The sequence below is a fragment of the Lepisosteus oculatus genome, unplaced genomic scaffold (assembly GCF_040954835.1).
Source record: "Lepisosteus oculatus isolate fLepOcu1 unplaced genomic scaffold, fLepOcu1.hap2 HAP2_SCAFFOLD_45, whole genome shotgun sequence".
In the NCBI taxonomy this organism is placed as follows: Eukaryota; Metazoa; Chordata; class Actinopteri; order Semionotiformes; family Lepisosteidae; genus Lepisosteus; species Lepisosteus oculatus.
The window spans coordinates 507551-525967 of NW_027167988.1; the positions used below are offsets into that span (position 1 = coordinate 507551).

The 18417-nt window shown below is 50.3% G+C and overlaps 4 non-coding genes across 4 annotated transcripts; 2 read left to right on the top strand and 2 right to left on the bottom strand.

The window, feature by feature from the left end:
* Nucleotides 1–9105: 9105 nt before the first annotated feature.
* On the bottom strand, nt 9106–9247 carry LOC138229457 (U4 spliceosomal RNA). Its single transcript, XR_011185868.1, has one exon. It is a non-coding gene; the product is annotated as a U4 spliceosomal RNA (small nuclear RNA).
* Nucleotides 9248–12178: 2931 nt separating this feature from the next.
* Nucleotides 12179–12342, top strand: LOC138229354 (U1 spliceosomal RNA). The gene has a single exon (XR_011185774.1). It is a non-coding gene; the product is annotated as a U1 spliceosomal RNA (small nuclear RNA).
* A 635-nt stretch (nt 12343–12977) lies between these two features.
* On the bottom strand, nt 12978–13096 carry LOC138229326 (5S ribosomal RNA). Its single transcript, XR_011185757.1, has one exon. It is a non-coding gene; the product is annotated as a 5S ribosomal RNA (ribosomal RNA).
* A 1286-nt stretch (nt 13097–14382) lies between these two features.
* LOC138229455 (U4 spliceosomal RNA) lies at nt 14383–14524 on the top strand. The gene has a single exon (XR_011185866.1). It is a non-coding gene; the product is annotated as a U4 spliceosomal RNA (small nuclear RNA).
* Nucleotides 14525–18417: the final 3893 nt, after the last annotated feature.

Consider the following 18417-nt stretch of genomic DNA (forward strand, 5'->3'; position numbering starts at 1 on the left):
CCCTGGAAATGGAAAGCCAGCGTCAGCAGCTGCGTCAGAATTTCCAGGATTTCCGGGAAGTGTTTGCACGGGACGCCTATGACTGCGGGGTGACGGATTTGAACACAGTGCGCATTCCCACGGCCCCTGGTGCCCGCCCAACCTATGTCAGGCAGTATCGCATTCCCCTCACGGCATACGAGTCCATAAAGCAGACGTTGGATGCTCTACTAGAGCGTCAGATCATAAGGGAGTGTAACTCCACTTATAACTCCCCACTGTGGCCGGTGCTGACACCCAGTGGTAAATGGCGTCTGACCATTGACTACCGGCAGCTGAATAAACAGGTTCCTTTGTCACGATGGCCAATGATCTACCTAGATCAAGAGTTAGCCAAGGTGACAACAGCGAAATATTTCACCACAGTGGATGTGGCCAATGCGTTCTGGACCCTTAAGGTAGAACCAACAGACCAGTACAAACTGGCCTTTTCCTTTGGAAACAGGCAGTTCACCTGGAATCGATGCCCCTTTGGGTATTCCAACTCCCCATCGGAGTTCAACATATTTCTGCACAAAGCCATGAGTGATGCAGCCGCCAGGGGCAACCTGGTCTATGTGGACAATATTCTGATGCGGAGTCAGACCTGGGAAGAACACATGGCCGAGATCAGGCATGTGTTGACCCAGCTCTCCTGTGCAGGGGCCAAACTGTCCCTGGCTAAGGGACAGTGGTGTAGGACCCAAGTGGAGTACGTGGGACTGTTGGTTGGAGCCCAAGGCATACAGCCACAGTCCAGCAGAGTCCAAGCTATCCAGAATATGAAGTCGCCCACTAACCTGTCTGAACTGCGCAGCTTTCTGGGAGTATGTAATTATTCCCAGCAGTTCATTGAGGATTACGCTGAAATAGCAAGGCCCCTCCACAAGCTGTTGCAGAAAGACGTGCCCTTTGAGTGGGGGCCTTCCCCAGAACAGGCTGTGATGGAGCTGAAGCGCAGACTCGGTAGTGCGCCGAGCTTGGCCTACCCTGACAAAAATAAGGTCTTCTACCTTGAAGCAGGGTTCTCAGAGCACTGCCTTGGGGCTGCTCTGAGTCAGGAATATAACCAAGAGCGAAGGGTGGTGGCATATGCCAGTCGAGCCCTGAGCCCAGTGGAGCAAAAGTTCTTGGACTGCGAGAAGGCCCTGTTGTCTACGGTCTGGTCGGTAGAACACTTCCGTAGTTATGTTGGGGGACAAAAGATCATCATCGAAACTTGCCACCAACCTGTGACATTCCTGTATAGCCAGAGACTGAAAGCGGGCAGGGTGTCAAATAGCAGGATTGTGGCATGAATGATGGCCCTACAAGGCTATGAGATAGAGGTACGTTATGCACAGAGCAAGAAAATGTACCTGGGACAGGGCCTGGCTTTGGGCCAAGTGTGTCATGGCTGTGACACTGACATGGAAGCTCCAGAAACAATTCCCGCTGCTGAGCTACCGAACAATCATTGGTACTACGATGAAAACGTGGGCCAGGGCTTACCCATGGCCTATGTTGACGGTTGCTCTTTTCGCCACGAACAGCAGGTGCTAGCAGGGGTAGGAGTAGTCTGGCAAGACAATACTCCCTGTGGGCCGACCCGCTATAAGCTAGGACCAAAGACTAGTCAGTATGCGGAAGTAGCTGGGGTGCTGATCACCCTCCAGCAGGCCCTGACACATGGCCTTAAACAGTTTGTCATCTGTAGTGACTCGAACTACGCCCGACATAGCTTCGTGTCTCACGTTCCGTATTGGAAGGGTAACGGCATGAAAAATGCCCGGGGCAAGGAAGTAAAGAACAAAGAGTTGTTCCTGGCCAGTGACAAGCTCACGACCGAGGCTGGAATGATGGTTTACTGGAGGAAGGTGAAGGGACACTTCCAGGTGAAGGGACCCGACAAAGACGGGAATGATGAGGCCGACCGGTTGGCCAAATCTGGCGCCTTAGAGGGTGAACCCTGGCAGTTCCAGCAGGAATGGCTACCCCCAGAATTCGTGGCTGAGGTCAAGACGGTCACCCGAAGCAGGGCTAGACAGGATGTCGGAGCTGACCCTCAATCTGTAGTGCTTGGGTCACAGGGTTTTAACACCGATCTTGCGGAAATGCAGAAACAGGACCCAGCAATTGGGCAAATGTATCAGCATATCGCTGACCCAGTGCGTCAACCTCTTTCGGAGCAGGTGCTGAGCCAGTCTCTGGAGCTGAAGGAGCTGGCAGAGGTGAAAGACAACCTAAAAATTATAAAGGGGTTGTTGGTTTGTGTACCAGTTGCACAAGGTGTCCCAAAGTGGGTAGTTCCCCACTGTCATCGGGGGGTCATGATCCAACACGCTCATGACGAACCCTGTTGGGGTCACCGGGGAATCAAGGCTACATACGACACTATCCAGCAGGTGGCATTCTGGCCTCACATGGGCCAAGACATCGCCGCGTATGTAAAGGGGTGTCTGACGTGTAGCCAGTTCCAACCATCACGGCCCTTGCACCGTGCACCACTCCAGAAAAAGGGCATGACATTCACCTGGTCCAATCTTCAAATGGATTGGGTGGGGCCACTGGTGAGGTCATCCAGAGGGAACAAATATTTCCTCACTGTTACGTGTGCATTCACAAAATGGATTGAGTGCCTCCCAGCACCCAACGACACGGCAGAGACAACTGCAGTGCTGTTGGTGAACCATGTGTTCAGTCGATGGGGATTCCCCCTGACCGTGGACTCGGATCGGGGAACCCATTTCACAGCTACAGTAATGGCAACCCTGTGGAATATGCTTGGGGTCAAGATCCAGTTGCATATCTCCTACCACCCTCAATCCTCGGGCCAGGCAGAAAGGGCAAACCGAACGGTGGTTAGTATGCTAGGAAAATATATTCAAAATTATAGTGGAACTGTACCATGTGCCTCATCTATGTTCCAGAATGGGAATCCTAAAACTGCCACGGCTGGTCCTGACAGTACTGTGGATCACCTCGACACAGCCCCTTGAAGTTGTGGAACCTGGTCCTCCTACCGGCATAGTCCTGCAGGAAACCATAGTCCTCTCCATGGAAATCTTTATGGTACAATCTTTTTTTTTTTCTTATAAAATATACTTTATTCCGAAAAAAAACACATCTCAAAAGGAAACATCTCACACGATAACACTCCACAAAATTAAAACATCGGCGGAACGGCGGTGATTGTCCGTTATCAATCCTTGCAAGGGTGGGCGGATTTGCGCTATTATGAGAGTCCCTCCAAACCCTACCGCTTGCTGTAAACCATTAATCCCTGTACAGGGTCCATAGGCCTTTCCAGCGCTCCTTTGCCGTGGAGAAACCCCATTTAGCAACGTCGTGCTTCATCCTCCTCCTGAGGTCCGCCAGGATCCTCTCTTCCAGGTCCCTCGCTCCCCACTTGTTGTTGTGCCGGATGAGATTGTTCCTCGCGTCCCACAGGCCTTTCTTTGTGAGGGACAGCAGCAGCCACATCAGGAACTGCGTCCCCCTGTCCAGTCCGGTAGGTGCCAGCCCCAGCAGAATGTACTGGTAGCTGAGCACCGCATTCGTTTCCAGGAGTTGCATTATGTTGTCCATTCTGCCCCACACCGCCTTGGAGAAGGGGCAGCTCCAGAAAACGTGCTCCTGAGTCTCCTCGACGAAACACGTGTCCCGGGGGCAATGCGGATTCCTGGAGATCGAGTGTCTGTAGAGGACCTCTCTGGTAGCCAGTCTCTTGTGTACGGCCATCCAGTTGAGGTCCTTCAGTTCGTTGTCCAGTTCTTTCGACCAGATGCCCCCTCACCTCTTTGTACAGAGCTCTGTGGTTGGTGCAGAGCTCTGGCTGTCTCGTGGCCTCGTACCTCCTGCTCCACTTGACAGCGTGGGTGTAGAGCTCTGGTCGCCTCTCTGCCTTGGGCCAAGTGTTTGACCACTGGACCAAGTGCCTCATCGGGATGGAGAGCCACAGCCTGACAAAGTACTGGTACTTGTGGCCGATGGGCTCCCGCAGCGCCCGACAGAGGTTGCAGAAGAAGATGCAGTCGAGTTTCAGGGGGAAATGTGGGACATCTCGACCCCCTTCCTCGACCGGCTGACACATCCGGTTCCTCGTGATGCACTCGTACCTGCCGCCCCAGACGAAGCCGAAGATCATCCCTTGCAGCGCTCGTCTGAGTCTGGCCGGCAGCGGGTACACCACCTCCAGGTAAACCAAAGCCGGCAGGACGTCTGCTTTCAACACCATCACTTTCCCCGTGTAGGACAGCGACCGCGTTTTCCATAGACCCAGCTTCGTGTTCATCTTGGCGATCCTCTCAGTCCAGTTGTTGGTCTCGTTGTCCCGGCTCTGGAAGGAAACCCCAAGTATTCTGAGGGGCTCCGTGCAGAGCTCGAGACCCTCCGGCGCCGTCGTCCTGTGCTTCCAGGGCCCAAAGAACTTCAGTTTGCTCTTTCGGTGGTTGAGCTTCGACCCCGAGGCTCTGGAGTATTGCTCCATGACCTGCAGGGCCCTCCTCAACCCCCTGTCCGACCTCAGGAACAGCGTTGTGTCGTCGGCGTACTGGGAGATCTTCAGGGTTTCCCCCGCGCCTCCCGGTATCTCCAGGCCGTCGATGACGGGGTCCCGTCTCACCACCTCTGCTTAGGTCTCTGTGAAGAGAACATAGAGAAGGGGTGAAAGGGGGCAGCCCTGTCGTACTCCGGATTCCTGGGGAATGAAATCCCCCAGGTTTCCGTTCACGTTCACTCTGCTGCCCACGTCAGAGTACAGAATCTGAATCCAGCGGCTGAAACTCTCTCCGAAACCGAAGCGTTCCAGCACCCTGAACAGATAGCTGTGGTTCACTCTGTCGAAGGCTTTCTCCTGGTCCAGGCTGACCACCATCATGGGCACGTTCCGGTCCTCGGCCCAGGCGATGGCGTCTCTGGTCAGCTGGAAGTTCCAGCTGACGGATCGCCCCTCCACCCCACACGTCTGGTCGCTGTGGATGATGTGGGGGAGGGCGGTTCTCAGTCTGCCGGTCAGGAGCTTGGACAGGATCTTTACGTCCACGCAGAGCATCGTGATCGGCCTCCAGTTTTTGAGGAGGAGGATTCCCACTCCGGAAGAGTGGACCCCTCCTACGCTCCAGCATGATTCTCCCTTCGTCCATTCCCTGGTGAATGTCAGCTTGTCGCTTTCATCCTTCAGGTGGACCTCCTGTAAGAAACAAACTGAGAAAGACTTTGAGGCCAGATCATGAAAGACTCCCCGTCTTTTCACCGGGTCTCTCAGCCCTCTCACGTTGGTTGTTAGGAAGGTTAGTTTCACAGTCATGATTAAAACTAGTGAAAGTTAAACCTCCTCTCTGTACTTACAGTAGAAACTTGGGAGTCTACATCTTGGCACTGTTTAGCCTAGATGTAACTCCTCTCATTCGGGTCCTGGGGGGAATATGCTGGGCTCCCTCCAGGTTTCGCTGGGGACTGAAAAGTAAACATGCTGGACAGGTCCAGCCCTACCATTAGTCCGGGCTCCAGGGCGGCTTCGAAATAATCCTCGTCGTCCTCGAGGATACTCTCCGCCACCGCTTCGGGAAGGCTCCTTTCTTCCCTTTTTCCGGGAGTTTCGGGGGCCTCCAATTTCTCCTGGGCCTCGGGGGAGGGGGGCTCCAATTCCTGGGCTGCCTCTACCTGTTGTTCCTGGGCCTCGGGGGAGGGGGTTCCGACTTCCTGTGCTGCCCCTTCCTGTTGTCCCTGGGCCTCGGGGGAGGGGGTTACCTCTTCCTGGGCTGCCTCCTCCTTTTGTCCGTGGGACTCGGGGGAGGGGGGTTCCGTTTCCTGGGCCTCGGGGGGGAGGGTTTCCATTTCCTGAAGCGCCTCCTCCGGTTGTTCCTGGGCCTCGAGGGAAGAAAGTTCCGTTTCCTCTAGGACGAGGAAACGGTTTTCCCTTACCACTCTCTTTTTATGTCCTTCCGAAGGTGGATCCGCCCTGGGTCTCTTCTCCCGCTTTCGCTTTCCCTTTTTGCTGGGAGTTATGCAGGGCCCTTCCTCCGGTCGGCCATCTTGTCCCTCTTCCTGGCGGCCATCTTGTGGCACCGATGCGGCTGGGGGTGTGGCCTCGGCAGTTTCGGTTCTCAGCGGGGGAGGTGCGGGTTCTTTGTTCTCAGCCCTCTCCCTTTGTCTGGAGACCGGTTTCTGCCTGCCGGCTTCCACCACCTGCGCAAACGAAGGTTTGCTTACCTTGCATTGGCGAAGGAGGTGTCCCTCGGCGCCGCATCCGTCGCACTTTTTGGCTGCCCGGCAGGTTTTTGCCAGGTGCCAGTCCTCATTGCAGTTGTGACATCTGACGATGTCGCATGTGTTTGTCTTGTGGCCGGACTGTCTGCACTTGCTGCAAAAATCCGGCATCCTGGGGTAGTAGAGGTACCCCCTGTCGGCTCCGATGTTGAAGCGAGCCGGGGGGTGCTGGAAGCCGTCGACGCCTTCTGGGTCCTCTTTCAGGAGGACTCGGTACTGGCGTTTGCCGTACCAGACGCCTTCGTCCCTGACCTCTGTCGGTTTTCCCACCACGGTTACATACCTCCTTAGGTACGCTGTTACCCGTTCCGCTGGTACGTAGGGATTGTATGTGCAAACCGTAATGGTCCTCTGATTCGTCTTCCTCATAGGCTCCGGCCTGAAATCAGAGAAACCAGGGTGCTTACCTTTCTCCCTGATCAGTCTCGTTGCCTTTTCGTACGATGCGTCCGTAGCCATGTAGGCCTCCATGTATCTCTCTGCGTTGTTGTCCTGGAGGCAGTAGAGATCTCCGGCCACCAACTGCAAGATCCCTCGCAGGAAGGTCATAAAGAAGGCCTTTGCAGTCGGCATCGGCTCTGTCTTCTTTGTCCAGTGGAACCGGATCAGTGTCCTCTTGTCTGCCATCTCTGAGGGAGAAAGAGGGAAAAAAAAAGGAGGGAAAGAGAGAGAGCAAAAAAGAGCTAAAGGAGCAGCGAGGGAGCCCTGGCCTTTGTCCTTGTGGGCAAAGCCCAGCTAGGTGGAGGCGCAGGAGGAGAGAGAGAGAGGAGAGCGGAAAGTGCTTCCGGGTCTCAAGGAAGAAAGCAAGCACCGCGGGCAGGCCACGTGTACCTGCTCCCAGCCAAGAGGCCAAGGAGGCAGAGAGAGCGAGAGAGAGAGGGAGCGGATAGTGCTTCTGAGTCTCGAGGTGGGAAGCAAGCACCGCGGGCAGGCCACGTGTACCTACTCCCAGCCAAGAGGCCAAGGAGGCGGAGAAAGAGGGAGAGAGAGAGAGCGAGAGAGAGAGGGAGTGGATAGCGCTTCCGAGTCTCGAGGAAGAAAGCAAGCACCGCGGGCAGGCCACGTGTACCCACTTCCAGCCAAGAGGCCAAGGAGGCAGAGCAAGAGAAAGGGAGAGGGGAGAGGAGAGGAGAGAGCAGAGAGAGAGAACGTTGCTGCCGGATCCCACCCAGCTCAGCTGCTGCTTGGCCTTAACCCCCTAGGCTCAACCTAGAGCGATACCAGCCTCACAGGCTCACAAAGGCTCACACTACGATACTGCCACTGCGCAAAGCTGACGGTTGCCAGGCAACCGCGGGGATCCTATGGAAATTGTTATCGATTGTCTCATGGCATGTCGTTGCGGAAACGCTTCATATTTGTCGTCTTCTTCTTCTTCTTCTAGCTTGAGGTTTTGAAGAATTTCATGACAGACAAGGGCTCCGTCGGGAACAAAGGGCGTTGTGAGAAAACCGTTGCTTATTTTCAGCAGCAGAAATACAACCCTTTAAATACAAGATGACAGAACAATGACGAAGGGCATGCCGGGAGGAACTCATGCACTACAGAGGAAAGGGGGCGGGCACGTACAGTTCACATTCAAGCCACAAGTACTCTTCTTGGATGTTGCACAAACAAATCCTAACGTCTTGAAAGCATTGCAGCATGTTTGTGTCCCACTTCCCGTGGCTGCGGGACGACTGACACGAACGGACAAACACAATCTGTGGCGTTTAGCGTGACATAGTCTTGCAGGCATAGTGCTGTCTCACTGCAATACTATACCGCTAGAGGAAACAGTCCATCTGGCCATGAAACTCATTTGAACGTCTAGCTACAGCAACTAACAATATCATGATTTATTCAGGATGTGTGGAATCAGCACGTCCCGGAGACAGCTTCCAAAATCGTGAGCATTCTCTGGTGGTGTCCTGCAGGGTGCCTGTGGGCGTGCGTTGGTGGTATAGTGGTGAGCATAGCTGTCTTCCAAGCAGTTGACCCGGGTTCGATTCCCGGCCATTGGTTTCAAATGCTGTCATGAGCCTTGGATTGTGACTAGCAAAGCGAAGCCTTTTGAAAGAGCTAAAGCACTGCAAAACGGAATTGAAGGAGAATCTTACAGGGGATTCTGAGCGGTGTCTGCATACACGCAGTCCGATACGGGTGCTGAAAGCTTGAGCTACTCTCAATGTCATGCTGCCTTTCCCCGGAGTAAATCTGTTACATTGAAAGAATGCTTCTGGCAGGTTCAAAAAGGGACCCTTGTTAATTGGAGAAATCAATGATTTTGAATGAATTCTGTATGCGTTAAAGGACAGATATACACAGAAAACATGCAGGACACTGCTCATGATTTTTCCCGAGCCGAAACACAGTGCGTTTTTCCAAGCCATTTGACAAAGCCCACCCACTGAAAACTGCAGCAGATCGTGTAAAGACGTTCAACTTTGTAACTACTGCACGCACAGGAAGCAGAATAAATTCCTCTTTTCAAACTGTCAAAGGTTTGCTTTGCGAACGCTGCAGGACATCGCACAATCTCTTTTGAACGGGGACAAACGATTTCTTATGGGGCGCAGTAAGTACAGACGTTTAAAAAGCTCCACTCACTCCGACGATGCAGCATGAAGAAACGCAACCTAACGTTTGACAGAAAAAAGCCGGGCGCCGCTACGAGCAATATGAAATCAAACTGACAGCACACGGCGTTTCGCGCTGACTCAAAAGTGATCTCGACAGACGCTGTTCTCTGCATAACGCTGAAAGAGCTAAAGAGCGTTTCTGTTGAGACGTAACAAGCTCGTTTCTTTCTACCATGATGTCATCATGACCCAATCTGTCTTTAAACACCTTGCTCAGTCTCTGACGAGACTGTCAAAAATTGCTTTCGCCGATTGTATTGCAAACCGGCGGAAGCGGGATATTGGGAAAAGTTTTCAACTAGCAATAATCGCGCCTCGGCTAATCCTCACAGGCTACGATACTGCCACTGCGCAAAGCTGACGGTTGCCAGGCAACCGCGGGGATCCTATGGAAATCGTTATCGATCGTCTCATGGCATGTCGTTGCGGTAACGCTTCATATTTGTCGTCTTCTCCTTCTTCTAGCTTGAGGTCTTGAAGAATTTCATGACAGACAAGGGCTCCGTTGGGAACAAAGGGCGTTGTGAGAAAACCGTTGCTTATTTTCAGCAGCAGAAATACAACCCTTTAAATACAAGATGACAGAACAATGACGAAGGGTATGCCGGGAGGAACTCATGCACTACAGAGGAAAGGGGGCGGGCACGTACAGTTCACATTCAAGCCACAAGTACTCTTCTTGGATGTTGCACAAACAAATCCTAACGTCTTGAAAGCATTGCAGCATGTTTGTGTCCCACTTCCCGTGGCTGCGGGACGACTGACACGAACGGACAAACACAATCTGTGGCGTTTAGCGTGACATAGTCTTGCAGGCATAGTGCTGTCTCACTGCAATATTATACCGCTGGAGGAAACAGTCCATCTGGCCATGAAACTCATTTGAACGTCTAGCTACAGCAACTAACAATATCATGATTTATTCAGGATGTGTGGAATCAGCACGTCCCGGAGACAGCTTCCGAAATCGTGAGCATTCTCTGGTGGTAGGGGCGTTCAAGATGGCGCTCAGGTGGGAGGTAAAGTTTAGTGGTTGGGGAGTTTTTTTGAGTTTTTCATGACCTGAATGTTAATTTTTGCTTTTTTTGACTACAGAAAAATAAGGACTTAACACTAGTTGTTTAAACTTCAGTTATAATTGAAAGAAAAAAAAACGATTTTTTTTTAGGTTTAAAAAGTCCGATATGAGTAACACTGGGAAAAGAAAAGAGAGTGCTGGGTCTTCGAAGGAGAACTCTAAGATACCTCAATCGTATATGTATAGCACTACAAAAAAATCGATGGCAACTAAAGGGAAAAGTGAAGCAGCTGCAGGGGCAGCAAGAGGGCGGAGGCGCCGCGCGCCCGGCCGACGTGTTGGACCGGTGCGCTTTACGTGCTGAAATAAACACGCGACAGCCCCGAAATGTTTCCAGAGTGCTGTGCACTGAAGACTTGCCTGGTGCTCCTCCGTGCAGATTGTTTGTCCTCCTCCAGTGCGGGACGAGCCAACACAAGGGAGCGCATTCGCCAACATCCAGGCACGCAATGCGATTTGGAAAGCAGCTCCTTTCCAAAGAGTTGCACACGAACGATCCTTCAGTCCCGCTCGGGGGGCACGGAACCCCCGCCACACACAGCTTCAAGTAGCGAGTCAGGTGCCTGGATGTTGGCGAATGCGCTCCCTTGTGTTGGCTCGTCCCGCACTGGAGGAGGACAAACAATCTGCACGGAGGAGCACCAGGCAAGTCTTCACCAGACAAAAACCTCCAGTGCACAGCACTCTGGAAACATTTCGGGGCTTTCGCGTGTTTATTTCAGCACGTAAAGCGCACCGGTCCAACACGTCGGCCGGGCGCGCGGCGTCAGAGCAAGAGGCTCCTTCTCGCTGCCCTTCCGCTGTGTTGCAGGGCCCCGAGAGGGAACCCGGAGCGCCCACTTTGTGGGGGGCGGGGGACCGCGTTCGCGCTCTGCCCCCGGTCTCTTGCGCGAGTACTAAATCTCACGGACAGGGGGGCCTCGTCATTGATTGTTACAGGTGAGACGGGGATTAGGAGGAGACCCCGACTGATGGGTAAAGGGGAGCACTAACACCAGAGGGACACCCCCGGCGTCTCTTTTTGAGAGACGCCCTGGGGTTTCCTAATGGCCAAGGAGGGTCGGGACCTCGGTTTGACGCCTCCCGCGAAGGACGGCACCTGTTTGTGCAGCAGAGTGTCGCCATCAGGAGGCTGGGGCGTAAGAGAGCCACACAGCCCGCAGGGTGAGCGCTCCCTACTGGTCCCAGTCACACCTCTTGCAGGAGCAGCAGCAACCGGAGCTTTTCCGGGGTGGAATCTCCCATCCGGGTGCCGGCCAGGCTTACACCTGCTGGGCTGCCCCGGGGGTGAGCCCAGTCGAGAGTCGCAGGGCCAGATCTAGTCACCGGGGAGAAACGATACAAGTGAAGGATTGCTCGGCTCTCGGCACTTGAAAAGACCGACAAATGTCTTGTTCCCGCCGGAGCTGAATGTACCCGCATGTGTGGTGTCGTCTTCTTCCCCCGCCCCGCTGTGTTTGCTGTATTGTCTCTGAAGCCGGCCCCCCCGAGACGAGACGGGCTGTTCCTTTGCCCCAATTAACACTTTACAGGTGCCATTCCCCGGCATTGTGGCCATTGTCGGTGCTCACACGCGATAAGATAAGGCGGAGGAGAGCGGGGCATGCCCAGCGGCAGACATTCAAGGAGGGGGCAGTGCGAGGTGAGGTGAGGTGCGACACGCCGGAGCCCCGACGCAGCTAATGCGGAGCACTTGTTGGACTGGCATCGAAAGGACGTGTGCGCACGGAGCGAGCCTTCCCTGCGGCGGAGCGCGGGAACTTTCTCCCCCCCTCCCGCTGCAGGAGTTGTGTGCACTGCAGCGGTGCCGAGAGAAAAGCACAGAAGGCAGCAGGCTCTGGAGAGCAGGTAAGAGACGGAGCCTTGTGGGCAGGCGAGCAGGCCCGTTTTTTGGAAATTGCTGAAAAGGTTTGTTCGGTGTGTGGCAGGCGCACGTCGCGAGCTTGCGTGGCGATCTGCCGGTCTGGAGTTATGCAAATGAGGCCGAATTGCATCCCGGGACATGCTGCGAATCCGCAACGGCGACTGCAGATGTGTAGGAAACGGCGCGCTCGTTTTCTCGTTTTGCCCACACTTTTGAGTGTTAGTGTGGCGTGTGAGTGTGTGAAAGAGTGGGCCCAGCAGGAGGCGGTGGCGTGCGGGGCGAGGAGGTGGCCTAGGCTGCGCGATTTGTGCTGTGGGTGCGGGCCGCTTGCAGGGGCCTGTTTAACTCATACTTACCTGGCAGGGGAGATACCTTGATCAAGAAGGAGGTTCGCCCAGGGCGAGGCTCGGCCATTGCACTCCGGCTGTGCTGACCCCTGCGAATTCCCCAAATGTGGGAATCTCGACTGCATAATTTCTGGTAGTGGGGGACTGCGTTCGCGCTCTCCCCTGATGTGCTTGGTCCAAAATCAGATACGGGAGGGTTAGGACACCACGAGCTGCGTGGCTGCGGAAGGATCCCGGTTGACAGGAGTGGACGCCGCTGCTGGTTCTCGCTGGCTTTTAGTTAGGGGTCCGGAGAAGCATCTCAAGCTAGTTCCACTACTCCTTCCGGACGTTCATTCCCTTTTCAAAGTCAGTCGTTTTGCTGTAGTCTGCGTTCTTTAGGCTGATTATCGAGGTTAGCCTTTATTTGGTCATGGGGGGCCTCGGTACTGTATGCTGAGTCTAAAGACAGTTTCACCCGTTTTCTGATTGCTCGGTTCTGTACCAGTGCAGACATGTCAAACAGTGAATGGCTGTACCTCTATTGTATCCGTGCTCAATGAATGAAATCGGTAACAAATGAATATATGTCTAGTTATACGAAAAACGAGTGGTTTATCGACTCATCTTCATTTGCAGATTTAGAGGCAGCTTCGATATTCGTTTTACAGACGGGTTTTTTTTTTTGAATATGGGTCACACACATGCCACAGCAACAAAACATCTCTAGAGATGAGGCTATAGATCACCTTTCCATCCTGCAGGTTTTCCTCCCAAAGCCTACGGCACCAACGGCGACCCCTGCTGGCCGGGAGAGCAAAAGCTTACAGCACCTGGTATTCCCAGGCAGTCTCCCATCCAAGTACTAACCAGGCCCGACGCTGCTTAGCTTCCAAGATCAGACGAGATCGGGCATGTTCAGGGTGGTGTGGCCATAAGCGAAAGCCCCGGCGCCTGACTCGCTACTTGAAGCTGTGTGTGGCGGGGGTTCCGTGCCCCCCGAGCGGGACTGAAGGATCGTTCGTGTGCAACTCTTTGGAAAGGAGCTGCTTTCCAAATCGCATTGCGTGCCTGGATGTTGGCGAATGCGCTCCCTTGTGTTGGCTCATCCCGCACTGGAGGAGGACAAACAATCTGCACGGAGGAGCACCAGGCAAGTCTTCAGTGCACAGCACTCTGGAAACATTTCGGGGCTGTCGCGTGTTTATTTCAGCACGTAAAGCGCACCGGTCCAACACGTCGGCCGGGCGCGCGGCGCCTCCGCCCTCTTGCTGCCCCTGCAGCTGCTTCACTTTTCCCTTTAGTTGCCATCGATTTTTTTGTAGTGCTATACATATACGATTGAGGTATCTTAGAGTTCTCCTTCGAAGACCCAGCACTCTCTTTTCTTTTCCCAGTGTTACTCATATCGGACTTTTTAAACCTAAAAAGGTTTTTTTTCTTTCAATTATAACTGAAGTTTAAACAACTAGTGTTAAGTCCTTATTTTTCTGTAGTCAAAAAAAGCAAAAATTAACATTCAGGTCATGAAAAACTCAAAAAAACTCCCCAACCACTAAACTTTACCTCCCACCTGAGCGCCATCTTGAACGCCCCTACCACCAGAGAATGCTCATGATTTCGGAAGCTGTCTCCGGGACGTGCTGATTCCACACATCCTGAATAAATCATGATATTGTTAGTTGCTGTAGCTAGACGTTCAAATGAGTTTCATGGCCAGATGGACTGTTTCCTCCAGCGGTATAATATTGCAGTGAGACAGCACTATGCCTGCAAGACTATGTCACGCTAAACGCCACAGATTGTGTTTGTCCGTTTGTGTCAGTCGTCCCGCAGCCACGGGAAGTGGGACACAAACATGCTGCAATGCTTTCAAGACGTTAGGATTTGTTTGTGCAACATCCAAGAAGAGTACTTGTGGCTTGAATGTGAACTGTACGTGCCCGCCCCCTTTCCTCTGTAGTGCATGAGTTCCTCCCGGCATGCCCTTCGTCATTGTTCTGTCATCTTGTATTTAAAGGGTTGTATTTCTGCTGCTGAAAATAAGCAACGGTTTTCTCACAACGCCCTTTGTTCCCAACGGAGCCCTTGTCTGTCATGAAATTCTTCAAAACCTCAAGCTAGAAGAAGAAGAAGACGACAAATATGAAGCGTTATAGCAACGACATGCCATGAGACGATCGATAACGATTTCCATAGGATCCCCGCGGTTGCCTGGCAACCGTCAGCTTTGCGCAGTGGCAGTATCGTAGCCTGTGAGGTTTAGCCGAGGCGCGATTATTGCTAGTTGAAAACTTTTCCCAATACCCCGCTTCCGCCGGTTTGCAATACAATCGGCGAGAGCAATTTTTGACAGTCTCGTCAGAGACTGAGCAAGGTGTTTAAAGACAGATTTGGTCACGGTGATATCATGGTAGAAAGAAACGAGCTTGTTACGTCTCAACAGAAACGCTCTTTAGCTCTTTCAGCTTTATGCAGAGAACGGCGTCTGTCGAGATTACTTTTGTGTCAGCGCGAAACGCCGTGTGCTGTCAGTTTGGTTTCATATTGCTCGTAGCGGCGCCTGGCTTTTGTCTGTCAAACGTTAGGTTGCGCTTCTTCATGCTGCATCGTCGGCATGAGTGGAGCATTTTAAACGTCTGTACTTACTGCGCCCCATAAGAAATCGTTTGTCCCCATTCAAAAGAGATTGTGCGATGTCCTGCAGCGTTCGCAAAGCAAACCTTTGACAGTTTGAAAAGAGGAATTTATTCTGCTTCCTGTGCGTGCAGTAGTTACAAAGTTGAACGTCTTTACACGATCTGCTGCAGTTTTCAGTGGGTGGGCTTTGTCAAATGGCTTGGAAAAACGCACTGTGTTTCGGCTCGGGAAACATCATGAGCAGTGTCCTGCGTGTTTTCTGTGTATAGCTGTCTTTTAACGCATACAGAATTCATTCGAAATCATTGATTTCTCCAATTAACAAGGGTCCCTTTTTGAACCTGCCAGAAGCATTCTTTCAATGTAACAGATTTACTCCGGGGAAGGGCAGCATGACATTGAGAGTAGCTCAAGCTTTCGGCACCTTTATCTGACTGCATGTATGCAGACACTGCTCAGAATCCCCTGTAAGGTTCTCCTTCAATTCCGTTTTGCAGTGCTTTAGCTCTTTCAAAAGGCTTCGCTTTGCTAGTCACAATCCAAGGCTCATGACAGCATTTAAAAACATTCGCAACTGCGTTGGCCGGGAATCGAACCTGGGTTAACTGCTTTGAAGGCAGCTATGCGCAACACTGGCTCGCTCCAGAATAAATCTCACGTCGAGGGCATATTTTTTTCCATTTTACCGTGAGTCGGGCTCAGCTGCACAGAGGAGAGAGCAGAGCAATGAGGTCACGGGGACAGGGGAGTCACACGCTAGCGGTTTGAATACGCGGAAGATCACTGAGGGATCCACAGTATATGGACCCTCCGTGCGCCATCAGTCCACACTCCGGACTCTGAATCCTGCCATCCGAGTTAAGATCTCGGCGAAACCTGAGGCGCAGTTCCTTCTTAAAACGTAATCTGGTGAGCATTTCTAGAATCGTACTTGTATAGATGCAGCCTTTAATGTGTTGCTAGGTTAAAATTGATGACTTCTTGTATTTCAGTAGGCAACTGCCCTCTTGATTTCGGATTTAATTTCTTTATTACAGGAGCGCTTTTATGAAGACAGAGTCATGTTCAGGTACTTTGCTTGATGGAGGAAGCTCATTTCAGACTCTGTGATCTGCTCACCTGGAAAGGTCTGCTATACTACTACAAGAGAGAAGTAGAGTCTGGAAGAAGGGACAATTTTATGATGCTTTGGAAGATAATGTTTTTTTTTCTTATACTGAAAATGAAAGGTAGTTGTTTCTATATGGACTCAGTCTTTGGAATTTGTATATATATATTTCAGTGATCCCTCAGCCATTCCTTCTGTATTGTAATTCAATTTCTTTTTTAAAATTCCTTCCCCACTTCTAGGACCTGCAGTTGCTGAACTCCACAATGGCTTCTATTGGAAAGTCTGTGACTGAGACCAAGTAAGTGTTCACTTTTTTATGAAACCATTATTTATTTAGGAGCAATGAGCAATTCTTATATAAATGCAATAAAATCATTATGCTCAAACTATGAGAGAGAAAATTAAGGATAATTTAAGAAATCAGTCTTAGCTTGTTTCTATACACAGATGGTATTATTTATTTTCAAAGGAAACCCGCGAGGATTCCCCTGGTGTGCAAGATGTGCCTGAATACTCTTGATCAGCTTCCTGCTCACTTGAAGAGGGCGTGTATGAAGCACGCCACGGCAGAAAAGATCAGGATGGCCTCTCAACAGGCGAGGGAGGACATGATGAATCACCTGAAGAACGGGGTCATCGTGGATTACCACAGAATAGAGATCGTGTCTGGTGAGGCAAACAGGATAGTGGTTGTAAGACTGCTAGAGTCCTTGGGCCTTTTTGTACATGGGAAGCCTGAAGACACATTGGCAAGGTGAGATATTTTTAATCTGTAAGGCTTCTGTAGTTTCTTTTTGAAATCATTGTTACAACATATTATGTAAAAGCATGTTGAAAAGAATCTACCTGCATTCCAGCGGCCCTGAGCAAGAGGCCGCTGTCCAGGAGGAAGAGATGCCAGAGGCTGCTCTAGAAACTGAAACAGAAGCGGATAAGGAAGGGGAAGATGTGAGCTCTGAAGAACTCTATCAGCAGTAAGACTTTTTATTTTTCAGATGTATCAATTTTTTACTAAAATTCTAATTTGTCTTATAGGTATAAAATGTTTAAACCGGTGTTTTATATCCTTACAGGCCCTGAGTAGTTAAAAAGTATCAGCAGGCCGGAAGAGAGTGGCCCAAGCTGGACTCTATAGAAAGCACTCCCTGGATGCTCCTCTCCTGATTGGATTCAAACAGTACCTTACCAAGGATCTGGGAGTGGCAAATTATTCTCAGGAGGTATTTATTTTTTAAAGGCATTTAAAATTAAGCAATGGTATCTTCATTGTAAATGTTTTTATTTCTTAGCTTAAAATTCACCCATGTGAAATGATGTCAGCCATAAACATCATGACTCTATATTTCCTACCTGAATCTATTCTACTTAAATTATTACATTATACACAATTTGAGTTCATTTTAAAAAGTTAAAGGTAATGAAAGGAATGCATTTTCATAAGAAAGATAATACCGATATGCATGTGATAATCTTCCTTATATCATGTAGTGCATCATTTGGACACTTTGTGGGCTTCAAATACAAAGAAAATCATGTTCTATGGTACAAGATAAATACAAAACTTAAGCTTTTATTTTAATTAGATTTCTTTATAAAGCATAAGCAATAATTTATTACATCGCTTCTTGAATTAAATCTTTTGACAAGAGGTAAGACTTCTGTTACATTTAAACCCATGTTTAGCTGTGTTTTTTAGATTTAACTGAACCAATTTCTGTGTGTGATAATGTCCTTGAATTCTGACAACATCACACTAAATTACATGATATAAAACAGCTAATGTTTCTAGAGATAAAGTTTCTGAGATGCTTCTAATTACTTTTTATTACCAGGGACAGTTTAATTCACCTTGTACAGTACTGTAAGACCAAGATGCTTTTTTTAAAAGTTATTTAACATTTTATAGAACTTTGTCTACTATGGCAACATGATGTGCTTGGTGAAACTTGGAAAAATACTGCTTGGCCACTTATCTTAAGATAAAGATAGGATAAAGGTTTATCTTTTGCACCTACCTGACCCCCAGGGAAGGCCAATGCTTTCTAAGTTGATGGTTCCCTACAGTAGACTGTACTTTAATTTCAAAGGTAATGTATATTGACCCAAATCAGTTTTGGAATCCAATCTACTGACGAGATGGAGCACATCCTTTTTTCAGGATTTTAGCATCATACGTTTGGTATATTTAGTCCCTAATGCTGAAAGAAATGATCATAGAACATTTGGACACTTTGTGGGCTTGAAATACAAAGCAAATCATGTTCTATGGTACAAGATAAATACAAAACGTAAGCTTTTATTTTAATTAGATTTGTTTATAAAGCATAAGCAATCATTTATTACATTAATATATGTGAAAATAACATTTTAGCATCATACGTTTAGTATATTTAGTCCCTAATGCTGAAAGAAATGATCATAGAACATGACATCTAACCTTACCTGCGGTGTTTTTAATCCCTATTGCTCAATGCACGGTGAAAGCATTCCATACATGTGTCTGACAATGA